Raw genomic sequence first — 15,617 nt, forward strand, 5'->3', positions numbered from 1 at the left:
CACATAAGGACAAAAATATTTATTTAGCACTTTACAAAAAAAAATGAAGTTCATTAGCACCACATTTCTGACAACTCTGCCACACTTGCTTTATTCTGGAGTAATAAGGCTAAGGCAGACCGCCGCTTCATTCGAGCAGCCCATGTTCGACGTCTGGCAGGCAAGGTCAGAGAGGCCAGACTGAGATGTTTGGCCATGTGAGAAGGAGGCACTGTAAAAGTATGCATGTGTAATGGATCCATAGGCAAAAGGTGCAACTGAACAATTCCTGGAATGAGGCAAGTCATTGCTGAGTGTGTCATTTCCTAACTGCTGAACTCTGTGAAAACAATGTAATTATTTTAATTTTTCTTGCTGTGCTCTGCAGTTGCCATAACCGTGAATCAATAGTTTGATCCACAGTGGCAGGCGGTCACAGTTAATGTCAATCAAACTCTGATGGGGAGAATTTAGATGCACACACATTTTTTTCCCTAAAATACATTAGAATCGTCGAATAATGTTCTAAATAACTGAAATGGTAAAACATGTTTTGAAATGATCAAATACTATTACCGAGCAAACTAGATGGTACGTCACACCGAGCTCTGAACTGGTAGCAGCAGCTCTAGTTTTCTTATCCAAGTCTCACCGGAGGGATTGCTGTTTGCCTTGACAATTATTTCTGTATCAGCGCTGTTCACAACATAGTCCTCGAGCGATTAGACAATCAATGTGCTTATTGCCCCTCCTGGAAACCTGCAGTCTTAGCGGCTTAGGGTGTTAAGTGCACACTGGTCAAGCATTGACGTCTCACTTTCTGCATGTTAGGAACAATACCTTTATATTTCACTATGTGTATAAGAATGATATCAGTCCATAAGGATTGACACCCTTGTACTATAGCCCTTCTTCAACACCATTGTATGGAAGCAGTGCTCATTTTGATTGACCACATAAGAGAGGCAGTGTTAGGGTCTTAGGTGGTGTAGAACTGATGCTGTCAATCACATTTAGAAGTACAGAGGAACCTCGGTTGGCGTCTGCTCACGTTTTTTGGTTAATGTTGAAAATTACGCCAAAATGTTTCTTCAGTTTGCGTACATTTTCCAGTTTGGGGACAATATGGCGCGTCTTGCCATGTTATTAATAGACTGCGTGAGTTCAGCTGTGTTCTTAATGTCTTTTTATCACAAAACGTCTTTCTTAGTATCCTTACCTTGCTAACAAAATGGAGACTGGAACGAGAAGTCAGCTTTGTAGCCCGTCTATGATGTCATCGGCATCAAAATGTTTACAGTTTTACATGCATAATTTAATTCTAAATGCATATACAAGACAAATGAAAAGTTCCTTACTTTTACACATTCATTGAAGACGTGACTGTTCCCAAAGACACGATGTGTCAGCGACACCACACGCACACCGTCTTCCTGTTTTGTCATGTTATTTATTGAATTCAATTGTGTTTTTCACCTTCACTTGCTACTTTCTTTGGCTCCATTTTGGGTTCCTGAGGTGAGAAACACTATTCCATTAACAAAATAACTTTGCAAAACTCATTGCTTTGGTGTCCGTGTGTTTTCTCGCCACATTGTGTCTTTGGGAAAAGTCACATCAAGAATCATATCGTTAATGAAGGTAAAGGTAACCATAAATGGTCGTTTATCTTCTTCATTCATCATTTACATGTATTTATATGCATTTCAAATTGTTTTCTGCATGTATAAAAACATTTTGAGCTTTCTGAAACAGTTTAATTTACATTATTTCTTATGGAAAATATTGATTCAATTAGCGTCAGTTTCAGTTAGAGTCAAACCTTCTGGAACAAATTAATGACCTAGGTTCCACTCTACAGTAGATGAACCGAAAAGAGTAGCTTATAATAACTAAAAGAAAGGACTATACGTTTGTATAGTGACAAGAGCGCTTTTGGTTGCACCCACCAGCTTGTTTAAATTTGCAATTCCACAATTCCTACTCATTCAGTACAAATCAAAAATTGCTGTATACTCATGTACAGTCACAGTTTGATCTGAAGTGAAATATTTTGCTGTTTAAAATAGCTTTTAAACCTGATGCTTTTATCAATTGAATACAGCAGCAGATGCTGACAGACATCCTGAGTTTGTGCGACTTCAGAAGAGCAGCAGTAAGCAAATGACCGTGGGGACCGCAGGGAATGCTTGGAAAAGACAAGTCGGGATTTGGTGACGCCCGTGGGCTCCAGACGTCAAGACTTTATTGTGATTTTGAGTTGATTTTCGTAGATGCGTGAGTCAGTATATGTTCTTAGAGATACAGATTTTACTTCTGAAGAATTCACCCACTCAAAAGCGGCACCAAATCACGTAAAATCAAAAAGGTACAATTTTTCGGTACTAAAATGTGAGTGTCCGTGGAGTTTCATAGTGCAACAGCATTAAATTCAATAGAGAAGACGAAGCCAGAGGGAGGGGGCAATGTTTACACCAACAAGGAGACAAAATAAAGCTACAGAAGCCGAAATAAGTCATATTTTGTGAGTATATGGCGACAATAAAACCTACCTGTAGCTGACAGTTTCTATTCAGTTAGCTTAATCGACCCCAGTAGCAATTTCTTTCTATGCCTCTCAGGAACAAAGCAGATGTCACTAAAACACACATTAAAACATTACCGACATGAAACAGCTGGAGAAAGTTATATTATCCTTTAGACCAGGGGTCACCAACGTTTTTTCTTGCGAGAGCTACTTTTAGAAAATGAAAATGGCCACGAGCTACTCATTTTTGTAGAAATGATTTTCATACCTTATTTCAACCCAAACAGATCAAATATGCTTGTTTTACCAAAACATTCACAAAATGCTGGTATCCACAACTCACATTTTATGTTTCAGAATGCATTTCTTTCTAGTGTTCTCACATTATTAACTGAAAACCTGAATGAAAAGCAGGCCTGCGGGCACCTCATGTGGTCGTGGGGGACTACCTGGTGCCCGCGGGCACCACGTTGGTGACCCCTGCTTTAGACCGATGGCTTCTACAAGGAAAGCTTCTCAGCTAATAGCATGTAGTTTCATCTTCTTCTCCACACAAAGCGATTCAATGACCACAATCGCCCACTGGCGTTCCTAATAGTGTAGTTCACAGCAGGGAGTTTGCTTCACTTTCATTTGGAGTTTGTATTACAGTACTTCAATTTGTCAAATATTCTACCTTTATTTATTTGAATCCTTATTTATAACAATGCAAAGAGCTCGATGTTATTTTGATATACACTACTGGTCAAAAGGTTTAGACCACGACAATTTCTCTGGAGGAAAAACCGACATTTTTAAGTGTTAAGATGGTCTGTCTCTCTTCCATTGTTAATTCCCATGTTTTCTCTTTGTGTAGCAACAAATTACTTTCTCCAGTGCATTGCTGTTCAACTGGTGCTCACGAGTGTACAGTACCACAGTGTGTTCCGAATACAGTTTTTATGCAGACAGAGAAGGTAGTAAGTACTCCAGAACTTGGAACACCCAAGGATTGATCAACCTCCATTTCTGCAGAAGAGCTTTAAATTGTTGACCCATTTTGTTGTCCCTGAAACAGGCCTTTTTGTGTAATTCTGAAAGACACATTATTTTTCAGTTTTGTGTAATCTTACCTTTTTTTTAACCTCTGGCACTTCACCATTTACCTTTTGTACCGTTTGAAGCTATTCATTGGACTTGAACAACTTGAATTTCAATAAATAACTGGAAAAATTGGGGTGTTCTAAAACTTTGGACCGGTAGTGTATTTGTTAAAGTTTATTTATTGAGAGATAAATATCTTTAATTTTAAAAATGGTAAAATTTGGAAATTAGCATCATGTATTACCACATAGACACACAGAAAAGTAGAGAAAGTTGGTACTGTGTACTGATTCACAGGTATCTGTACCTTATCGGTTGAAAAGGTCCCATCCCTACATAGGATGCAAATAAAATACCTTACAGATATACCCGATGAAAACAACTTTACTGTATTATTATCCAGGGGAAAGGTTTATAAATCCTTTAACTCTGTGCTCAATTAACAGAAGAGCTTGCTTGTATTTTGTGGAACCTGCCTGAGTACATTAAAAAGCAATCTAGATGACAGTTAATTTATTGGCTCTGACAACAGAATAATCCTCAGTCATTTATTTGGTTTTTGTCCAGGTTGGCAAACTGTTCTGAGAGCAAATTACACCACAAGGACCACCACCAAAAGTGATCTGGCTATATCACACACTACATCTGGCCACGATCCATACTGACACTTCCCAACGTGTCTTGACACCCAGGACCATCCATCCATTCATTTTCCATGCCGCTTCTCCTCATTAGGGTCGCGGGGGGGGGGTATGCTGGAGCCTGACGCCCAGGACCTTTTATGTAAATTAAAAGATTAACCAGTGAATCGAATAAACCACTGCAGGTAGATGGTGAACGGCATTAACTACCAAGGATCTGTGAGCAAATTCAAATTAGAAGGCAAATCTGTTAAATTAACACAGAAACAATAACACAATAACATAACATAACAATAACATAAGTCCATGCACGTGCACGATACGCTCAACAAAAAAAGACCAAATGCACTTTTGATTGGTTTTGGAGTGGGCTTTTATTGTTGCACAGGTGTAACGGGTGTAACTTTTATGAGTTACACCTGTGCAATAAACATTTTGTCTTATCAGCATCTTGATATGCCACACCTGTGAGGTGGAGAAGAGATCACTAACACTGATTTGTCAACAATACTGTATTTGAGAGATAAAAGCCTTTTGTGTGCAATAAAAAAAGTTAAAAATCTTTGCAATGGGACTGGAGCAAAAACAAAAATATTTTTGTTGAGTAGTTTATTGTAGGGGATTTATTCTCTGAGCCAGCTAGCCTGTAAGCATTGCAATTATTGCACCCATAAAGTGTCTTAAAGTCTCAATAAAGTGATATTTCAGAATTGATGTAATCGTTCAACGGAGGCACAACCTGAAAGAAAAAAATAGATGAACCTGATTAGGCTCTAAAAGGTTACTAGTTGTCGATTGCCCACATTTATGAGTGCTTGGCAAATAAATGAATAGTGATTTCTGTCGGGGGCTAACCCATCAGCCACCTGAGAATGGCTCAATGACTTGAGCGGCTGTTAAGACCTGATCAATAAAACACGGGGGTGGTAATAGACGCTTGAAGGTCAGATTTTGCTGCCTTGTTTAGACCAAATCTTCTGCCATGTAGGATTACACTGGTCGCATGCTGCTTCATTTCCCAGTATTTTGATTTCATCCAAAAATAATGGAAGTACAGAGCAAAACCTTTGACCGTTAAGTTTTATTAGTGCACAGAAACCCCATATCCCCCAATCGTCTCTTTTATGGTACTGACACTCATTACAACATTACTATGACATTACTGTGTGTAAATCACACTGCATTGACCATTCATTGCCACCTACCCATTTGCAATTGGCCAGTTTGCTGGCATGATAGGACCCACCTATCAACGTGGTCATCTGGTTAGGTTATGAAAAGAGCTTTAAATCGACAACATAACCATGTTTTCTTTCTAATTGACAAGCAAGAGGAAATGGGGTAATAGAGGCTCCTATCAGTCAGTGTTACACATGGAAGGGTGATCAATATGAACATGTTGGGTGCCAGCATGGTAGGGAAAGAGAAGGCTTTAAATCAGCAAGGGAAATGTTATCATCACAACACAATCTGCAAATGGAGGGGTCGGTGGGTGGCGGGTGGGTATTTTGTACCAACATAATAAAATTGCCATTTCAGATGAAAGTGTGTTTGTTTTAAAATGATATGTATAACATTTTATGATATACTGTACACACATACAGTATACGAGTGCTTGGTGCTGTACACTTACCACCCCCTATGCAATCCTCTCGGGGAGGGACTAACTTGAAATAATGGCGTCTGAGGAGCAACTCGTAGCAGTGGAAAGTAGTGAACAACATTGTAAGTTACGTGTTTTACTCAAAAATTGCAAGTAAAAAGTGTTTTTTATTAGATGTCGGGGAAAAAACTGCCAGCAGGCATTTTATTGGCCGATACAAACGTTGGTGATAATGCTCCATCCGGTGGTTGCAATTCACCATTAAAAAAGAGAGAAGATGAACAATCAGGTAAATAGTCTGATCACATCGATTTGGTACGGCACTACAATGTCAAAATTTGTGCACTCAAGAACTAAGTACGGTGGTACCTCGGTTAGCGTCCACCCCAGATACCATGTTTTTTGGTGAACAGCGAAAATTTACGCCACAATTTAGCCTCGATTTGTGTGCATTCTTCAGTTAGCGTGCAATGTAGCGCACGTCTTGTGTTGTTAATGCACTGTGTGAGTCCAATTGTGTTTTTAATGTATTTTTAAATCAGCTGTGGGCAACGCCACACGAGCCGTTTTCGTTAATGAGGACCCGATCAGCTCCTTTGTGGCTACAGCCTGCACAGTCTATCTCGGGAGGGGGCGCGTCGCTGTGTGTGGCTGGCTAATCACAGAGCGTGAAGAGTGAATACATAACGAGGATTTTCTTTCATCACGATTACGGATAAATGATGAGATGTACTCGTTTCATGCTCGTGTTTGGCAAAAATGCATTATCCGTAATGGATACTCGTTTATAATGAGTATCCGGCTCATCCCCCGCATGTACAGTATGCACTGAAAGCCATGAACGCCAGTCATCTTATTTGGAATGGACGACATTTTTTTTTTTTGGTTAGAAATAAGGACATCTATTCATTCAATCTGTTGTTTTATAACCACTTTTGCTGACGTATGCTAGCAGCTGGTGGTGTTTTTGCATTTCTCGAAAAAAGCGTAATTTTGAGCTGAAGACATAAAGCACCTTCAAAAACAGAATAAGCAGTCCCAAACCAGGCAGAAAACTTTTACTTTTCTGACGTCACAGAATTGATTTTACCCACATCAGGTTAGCTAATAATGCATGACATTTTAATTTTGCAGTGTTTTTTTCACCAAGTTCTACTTTCTCGTGTCGCAATTTAGCTCGATTAACATGCAGTCGTTTTATTTTGACGATTCAAGAACAGGAAGTACAATCCCTTAAATGCCTCACACTTGACAACTGATACCCGATGCGCTGTCTGGATTAACTGCGCTGGAGGAGCGATCACCCCGGACCGCTGCTAATAAACTGTCTGTGGTCGGAGAAGCCCTTACCCGAACTTTACTCGAACATCCCCTGGTACCGAGCTTGTCAACGGACTAGTCTTGCATATGTTTTAGTCATTTTTCTACCTAAATTGGAGACGCTCAGTGTCGAATTGACTGAGAGACTCGCTGATCGCAGGAAACAGAGAGGTTTTACGACTGGAAAGTGAATTAAAATGTGTTGTTGAAAAGGTTGGGAATTTCAGAGACTTCAGTCTACCACGGGAGGTATTGTTTTATTAATTTAATTAGCTGAGGCGATTCGGGGATGTGTCTTACTCGGAGTATGTTCGTCTTGTAAAGGAATTCTTCGCGTCACCTGCGCGAGGACAGCGGCTGGTGGGAAAAAGGGAAATACTGGCGGGACGCAGCGGAAGTAAGGAAGAGAAAAGAAGGGTGACGCTCGAAGCGGAGCAGGCTTCCTATCTCTTTCTCTCGGATGGGATTCTTCTCTCAGCAAGCGGATGGAGGGATGAAACACGGAGATAAAGAAGTCGAGAGAAATCAAGAGAGAATAGGGCGAGGAGGAGGATGCCGTCGGGCGCTTTGAGAATGCAGAACGGACGCACCCCTCTGGAAGAAAGGTTTAAAGTGTAAACCTTTACGGAATTAACATCCATCTTGAGGGATATTACACATATTCACCCATGCACAAATATTCATGGCGTATTTTGCCTTCCATTTGGAACCTATTGTGGAGTTACGACCGTAACTGAATGCTAACGATGGGATTTGGAGAGATAATTACACCCTTGCACTCTGTGATCGAAGAAAGCCAACACAGGCTGTAAGCTTCGGAAAGAGGTAAAGTTTGACTCAAATATGTATTTCATGCACCATATATTGATCGCATCCTCTTTGAGGCTGTGTTTGTATAAGTGATGGAATGATGGTGGCTCATTAGAGCACAGTTATCGGCTCCTTTTGGTGTGCTTTTCACGGGACGATGTGGGGGGTGCAGGTGCATCATATTGCGGTGGGTGGAGTGCAAGGCCTGTTGTAGAAAATGAGTACATTCCAAGGTCACAGTATGAGTCTGGTGCAAGTTATGCAGGTGCGTATGTGTGTGTGTGTTTGTGTATGTGTGTCTGGGTGCAATCTTTTGGCCGGGTGTACAGTAGGTGCGCTCAGGGTAATTACGCGCACGTTGTTAGAGTTGGGAGACTAACGCACTTCCATGAACATGGATGATACTTGAAGCAAACGTGTACTTAAACAATTCTGCAGACAAAAAGCCGTCGCACATGTTTTGTGCCACATTACGCACCTGTCTCTAACCAGAAAGGGGCGGGCATATCGGCGTGTGCAGAAGTGCTGCGATCGTGTGTCTGTGTGCAGGGTGTGTGTGTGTGTGTGTGTATGTGTGTGTGTCTGCAGTGTGAAAACGTAACAGCACCGACAGCAAAATATGTGCATTAAAGATGAATGGATTTCAATGTTATGCTTACGCATACAAGTGAACCAGAACCGTCCAGTGGTGTGTGCTTGTGTGGTACGCGTGCATGTGTACAGGTCTACATTGGTGAACGTGTCAGTGACGTGGCGATCTCACCTTGTCTGTTTTGTTTTAAAATATGACATGCGGTGTGTGTGATTGTGTGCGTGTGTGCACATTGCACCCTTTACCAATACCTATCATTGATGACACGAGTTGATGAGGTGTTACATGCTAAAAAAGTGAAAGTGAAGAGTTTTCAGCATGGATTATGCTCCTAGGTAGTCACTATGCTGTCCCCCCCCCCCCCCCCCCCCGCAGGGCTGCAACTAACGATTATTTTAATGACCGATTTATCGGTGGTTTTTTTTTTGATCATTCGGATTTTTAAAAAAGCGCTAAGGATGTCCGATATTGGCATAAAAATACAATATCGGCCAATATCGGTATTGGGATTTTTCCCTATAATGAAAGCCGATAATAAACATAATGTTGTATATTGGCCTATGGGCTCCCGTGTTTTCCGGCGCGCAAATGATTATCTCATCAAACCACCTGTCAAGCGTGTATACAAATGTGGGTGGCTAGCAGCAAGCGAGCTCGTTCCTCCCATCCATCCATTTCTATACCGCGCATCCTCACTAGTAAAAATGTAACAATTCCCAGAAGTAAGCGCCGGTAAAATCTGACACTGTGTGTGCGCGCTCGATTAGGGGAGCCTGTGGGGACGTCCGTGAAAATGCTGCCTTTTCATATGATATCGGGTGTATTTTTTTAGATAGATAATGTAGATTACTTTTCCTCTTCAATTTCACATGTGATTTATGTTGAGTATTGGACCACCTCTACGAGTCATACGAGTGCTTTGAAAGTTAAGTCCAAATGTAAGCCTTTCAAACCCGTAGATCGCAGCTTCAGGACAAGATAAAAGGTATGTAGAGGATAAATTCACTTAAATATCTATGTGCAGATGAAATTTCATTAAAATCAGATGGTGCGAAATATGTTAATTTTGGCCCGAAATTAGTGTGGACATGTAATTCATAGTGTGGCGTGGAAACGAATACAGCGTGCTGCTGCACTAAGAGTGCTCGGCATACTTGAAAATTATGACACTTGATTTTCTTCCCTGGACTTTTTGATGATCAAAAAAATGTAAATGGATACTTTGTTGACTTTTAAAACAAATGTCACAGCCTAAGCCTAATTGCAAGTATTTCTCCGATGTTTGACAATGTTGTACAATGTTGTTTACAACCATGTTGAGAAGCTAATTGCTGATGCTGTATCCATTAGCTTCACCATAGATATGTGTATAGATAGCTATAGATAGCCTCTTAGCAGCCATCCCTATAGGAATGCATGAATAGACTTTTTCCCTCCCCAAAATCATAGCGAAGAGGGCGAGGAAGACACTGAAAGTGAAGTAGAGCAGTACTAACAATCAACTGACAAACATCACAAACACTCTGCTGCTAATCAACGAGTCACTGGCACAGACTGCTACGTGTGCATCAGCAATAAATAAATAAGAAATAACAAATAAATAAACTTTGAGCGGGCTTCGCGTTTGGCTTCGGCTTGTCTGCTCTGGGGCAAGTTTGATGGTCAATTTGTGAAGCATATAGCAAGATGATATGGCCTGCACTGGACAAGCACAGCCTTAGCTATTGTAGTTTAGCTGTTCTACCACTAGGTTTTGTGTGTACGCATGAGTTGTGCATAAATGTATGCATTTTCCTATGCACAAGTACAAGTGGATAAATCCCATACTTTACGTGGGAATGTTGTTACGCACGCATCTCTGCAGTGGTTTGCTTCGCAAGATATCAGAAAGAGGCAAAAATGGCAATTGCTCTTTTCCAAGTTTTGTCTTGCTTTGCCTTAAACACAAAGATAACAAACACAGACACAATGCAGACATTGACTCTCTGCTTGCTTGGCTCGACTCGAGCTCATTTTGCTGCATTTCGGTTTGTATGATATTTCAAGTTAGTTGGTAGACTTGTTTCGTTGCGTATGTGTTGCATTTGACAAAACAGAGTTGAAAACGGCTCGTGTCGCGTTGGTCACTGCCTCCAATCCGAACGGGTTGTTTTTTTTTTTTTTGGTTTTCCTCAACTCAGCTCATATCAAAGTTACTTGGTAAACTTGTTTTGTTACGTACGCGGTGCATTTGACAAGACCGAGCTGGAAACGTATCGTGTTTCGTCGGTCACTGCCAGTGTTTTTTTTTTTTCTTTTTTTCGTTTGCTTGCTACTAATTTGGCTGGTGATATTAAAGTCTGTTGGAAAACTTTGTTTGTAGTACTGAACGCAGTGCTTTTGAGAAAACTACAGTGAACAAGGCTGACAGATTATTTCCCTGTTTGCCATCACTGGATGTTTGCATGAATCACCAAGTTCACACAGATCATTAAAAAATAATAAAGTCTTACAGATCACTTATACACAAACACAGTACACATATAGCTGAATAGTAAACAATAAATATAGCTATAGAGATAATTTAATAGAGATAAATTAGATGGGTGAACAGACACTGTGGTATACTCGCTAAAAAAGACGCGGAGGGTTATTGGAGCTGGACCTAATCGATGTATTACAAAGGTCACTTTTATTGCAAATATTGATCCGAAATCGGAGGAGAAGGCATCCTCGAAGGTGGACTGTAAGCTCTCTGAGCGAGTTGTATACACACAGGAAATAATGTAGTGCAAGCCCACCAATCACAGCCTTTACAGTCTGCGTCGCCACGATACAAGGTTAGATATTTTTAGAGGTGCAAGTCATGCAGGAGAGTTTGGAGGGGGAGGCGCAAGCTAGTGTCGCACACGGTGGTTCCTCGACAAGGGAGCATCAACCAGGATTAAGACCTAACATAAAATGTAACTTTGAGTACGTTCATTAAATTTATTCTTCTAAAGGAAGTGCTATTCCTGACTTTTGTCATGATTCCACACAACCTTAAAAGCAAGGGCCGTAAACTCACGTATCACGACTATAGGGGTTTCATGTCTAGAGGGCTCTAATAATGTTAACAACCATATTTAGAAAGTCGTAAACAGGTTTTGTATGTGCTAACTGCAAAAATATTCCATTTATTCCTACTTTGCGGAAATTGACATCATGGTTGGGTCTGGAACCAATTAACCGCGATAAAGGAGGGAAGACTTTATTGCTAGTAGTATAAAAATACACAAACACCAAAGTACAAAGAAAAATAGCACAAATGACCAAAACAGCATAAAACTATGGCATAAGGCCAGGAACCAAACAATGGCATTAGGCGGCGCAACAAGGCAGTCCAGGAAAACACTGAAGATAAAGAATAAGAGATAAAAACCAAAACCTACCCATAAACGAGGGTGACAAAAAGACTATGCATACAAAACTACAAATGAAAACCTAGCTTGTATCACATAAAAAGGAGGCATGGATGTTACAGTACAAGTATACAAGGAGAAATATGAGAAATAATGGCAGCTTCCGATGGACGCAGAGCTTATGAATGGTGGTAAATTGCCAATTGCGTCCATATTTTTGTAGTTAGAGCATAGAAAACCTGTTTATGACTTCCTAAATAATTTTTTTTTTAATTATTAGAGCCCTGTAGACATGAAATAACACCCCTAAGTCACCTTTACACTCCTATTATTCCTAGTTTACACCACATTGCAACTCTTATGCTGCGGGGACTCGAGACGGTCAGCTAGCGAGCTAACAAGCTAGGGAGGTAACCGGTTAGCCTACAATTGATTTCTTCTAAACTTAAGAAGCCAAAAACCTACCACTTCCACACGGGGATGGAGGAGACCTTTTTTTCACTGTATCATGTCAGACATGCCATGGTTGACTTCATGACTTCATGCAGTGGTAAGGTAATGTAATGTAAGGTAATGTCTCAATGTTTAGTGTCATTACTGCCGTCTAGTGACCACAGTCCTACATGTCACTTGTATTTCAATATGTTTTGACTAATAATAGTCCGTAGTCTACCACGAAACAGCGACCATTAATTAATTTATTTATTTTTGAATAAAAATATAGCGAGGGAAAGATAATCGAACCGCCATATTGCGAGGGATGAATGTATAAGCTAATTTTGAGGCTGCTTCTAGTAAGGCATATAATGGGAGTGCATTTAAGTGCATTTAATCAGGTAATCATTTGGAAATATGAATATAAATAACTGGAAGCCTAGGCATTGCATTATATATATATATATATATATATATATATATAGTATTCATTACAGCACTGAGCCCTTTCTGCAATGTTATTTTTGTTGTCAAATGTTACTTTATATCATCAATGTGTGTCATTTTAATTGTGCCTCAACTTTTAGCTGCATTGAAATTTCACTCTTTTGCACTGATAGAAACGCTTGCATTGATTGATCAGTACAATAACTACATGTACATGAACCACTCATGTTGGTGCTAATGGCCTGTGGATATGGATGCATTATGCAAATGCATCTCTGGCACTTAAGAGAGTGTGAGTGAGCATGCGAAGCACATAAACTAGTGATTGTCAGTCCATTTTTGTTGAGTTTTGTGTCACATTTGCATGCAAAGGGAGTGGCTTGCTATTACAGTAGCTTCAGGATTAATGGACATAGATAAATTAAACAGGAATGGAGAGGTGGTTTTTCAAGGCTTCGCTGCCTGTTTTGGGATTAGCTTTACCATCGCATGACTGTTACTCCAATAATGTATATTTGTGTTTTTACCTTAATGATATGCACACCTTTCAAAATGGCATGAACACACATGTCTGTCAAACTCTTTTCTTCTCACTTTTTTGGCTATATTTACTCCCACAGGAAGACAGGTAAGACAAATGTGTTGACGGTTATCAGGCTATAGTAAAGGGAAGTCGAGGCTGTTAGTACTGTCTTTAGGGCAGGTGTATTTTTATTGCAGCATCTTTCTTTTTGCCCTCTGGTTATCTCAGCTTTCAGCAGCAGGTCTCCTTCACTCTCTCTTTAACTATCTGACGGGGGGACTGCAGGATCCTGGAAAGTGGATGCTGGAGCTCTAATTCAATTTATCCCGTTGCTCAGACAGAACTTGAGAGAGTACATTAGACGGGGAGAGTGAAGGAGAGCAAGAAAGATGGTGACCATAAATGTTCGTGAAAATGTGCTGTTAGGAGTGGGGTGACAAACCTTATTGGAAGCTGACTGACGTTGCGTTTTAGAGCTCAAACAATTAATTCCATAATTAATAGATTAGCCTTAGTCTTCCATGAAAGCAGATCTTTGTGTTTTAGGCAAAACAAGATATTCACACAGCTCAAACTTTTGAAAACGGTGATCAACATGTTTCCCCCTTTTCTGATATGGTATGGACCAAACCACTAACTGTTTGTGTTTGGTTCAGATTGATTTGGTTTGTCTTGGGCAGGGGTCGGAAACCTGCAGCTCTACAGCCTCCCTGTTGTGGCTCCCTTTGCAGAGCTCTGTGATTTTTTTAACACCAGAGTGATTGAAAAGCGTTTGAAATATCTGCACCCTGGTTGGTTTCTGGGCGGTGACTGGATGAATGCGGTTCAGGGAGGGGAAGCCAGTGTGTGCCTGCCAGCGAGATGTCTGTTTTCCCCCGCAGTAAGGTAATCATGAATGACAAAAACGAAAGATCTAAGAAGAAAATAGAGAGTTTAATTCTGCATGGACAATTATTTTCTAAGAACACTGGCGTACCTGTATGCTTGATATGTGGCCAGAAATGAGTAACAAAACATGTTCAAAGAGGTTTTCTAAACAAGCACTCAGCATTTCCTGAAAACTTTCCAAGTAGGCTTACACACGTGGTCATCCCTGCACACGCCGGGCTCGAACCGGCAACCACATATGTCCACTGCTTGATAGTTAAGTCAAGCACCGTAGCCAGCGAGCTAAAAGGAACCGGGTCTCAACTCACTTTTCTTAAAGCATCATGTTTACCCAACATACTAGTCCATTACACTTGCATACTGCACTTCTGTGTATTTTATTCTATATGGCCTACTATTAAAAAAAATATATAAATACAAATATTAGATGCTGTGAATAATATGTAGTATTCTCCACTGGTCACTAGGTGTCCGTCATGTTCGGTGAGGCACACAGGCACCAGACAAAAGACAACAATAGGCTTTTATGGCAGATTTGAATTATCGCACAACAGGCACAAAAACCCTAATACAAATCCCTAATAAAAACACTGGATGCTGTTGTGCCTGTAACCCGAGCCAAGCTAAAACTCAACTCTGGACCCCCAGCGTCACTTGCCTGCCACTCTGAGCATGAGCATGAGTCTTATTTGTCTTAAATGGCTAATTTACTCTTATTATGTCTGCCACATTGGGTAATGCAAGTGTAACTGTGACTTAAGGGTGTTATTTCATCTCTAGAGGCCTCTAATAATGTTAAAATCCATATTTAGAAAGTCATAAACAGGATTTCTATGTTGTAATGATTAAAAGTATTGCATTTAGAAATTAGAAGTCCTACTTTGCGGAAATACTTATCACGGTCGGGTAGGGAACCAATTAACTGCGATAAACAAGGGATAACTGTACAACAATACCAGTAGTAAAGAAAAGGGAATTAAAAAAAGGACACCACTTTTTTCTGTCTTCATTTATGAAACATATAGATGACAGATGCAATAATTAGATAATTACATTACTCTAAAAACAGCAACGGAGTACTGAAATGAACAATAATTTCATGTATTATTTCATACATTTTTGCTTTAATTATAGTCATTGAAAGACGTCGTTGATTAGTCAACACATGAGCTTCAAAGATAAAACTGGACACAGAAATAGATCAAAACAGACTCTTTTGAAAATGTAAACAGTGCACCCCTTTCAAAAGGCTATTTGATTGAAGACTTTTTGGGATTTGACACCCATTTTAACCATGAAAAATATTGCAAATACACTTAATTCAGTTGCAGAAAGTGATAAGAGAGGTAATTGAACTGTTACTATTGAATTGACAACAGTAAAACAGCA

General features: G+C 40.1%; 1 protein-coding gene across 2 annotated transcripts in view; it reads left to right on the forward strand.

Annotated features, from left to right (window-relative positions):
• Nucleotides 1-7,094: 7,094 nt before the first annotated feature.
• lrfn5a (leucine rich repeat and fibronectin type III domain containing 5a) overlaps nt 7,095-15,617 on the forward strand; it is a 112,038-nt gene continuing 103,515 nt past the window's right edge. For both annotated transcript variants that reach the window (XM_054795916.1, XM_054795917.1), the window contains exon 1: nt 7,095-7,978. The gene's annotated coding sequence lies outside the window, so the exon portion shown is untranslated. The remainder of the gene's footprint in view (nt 7,979-15,617) is intronic.

Source organism: Dunckerocampus dactyliophorus, chromosome 13 (assembly GCF_027744805.1).
Source record: "Dunckerocampus dactyliophorus isolate RoL2022-P2 chromosome 13, RoL_Ddac_1.1, whole genome shotgun sequence".
NCBI classification, from domain to species: domain Eukaryota; kingdom Metazoa; phylum Chordata; class Actinopteri; order Syngnathiformes; family Syngnathidae; genus Dunckerocampus; species Dunckerocampus dactyliophorus.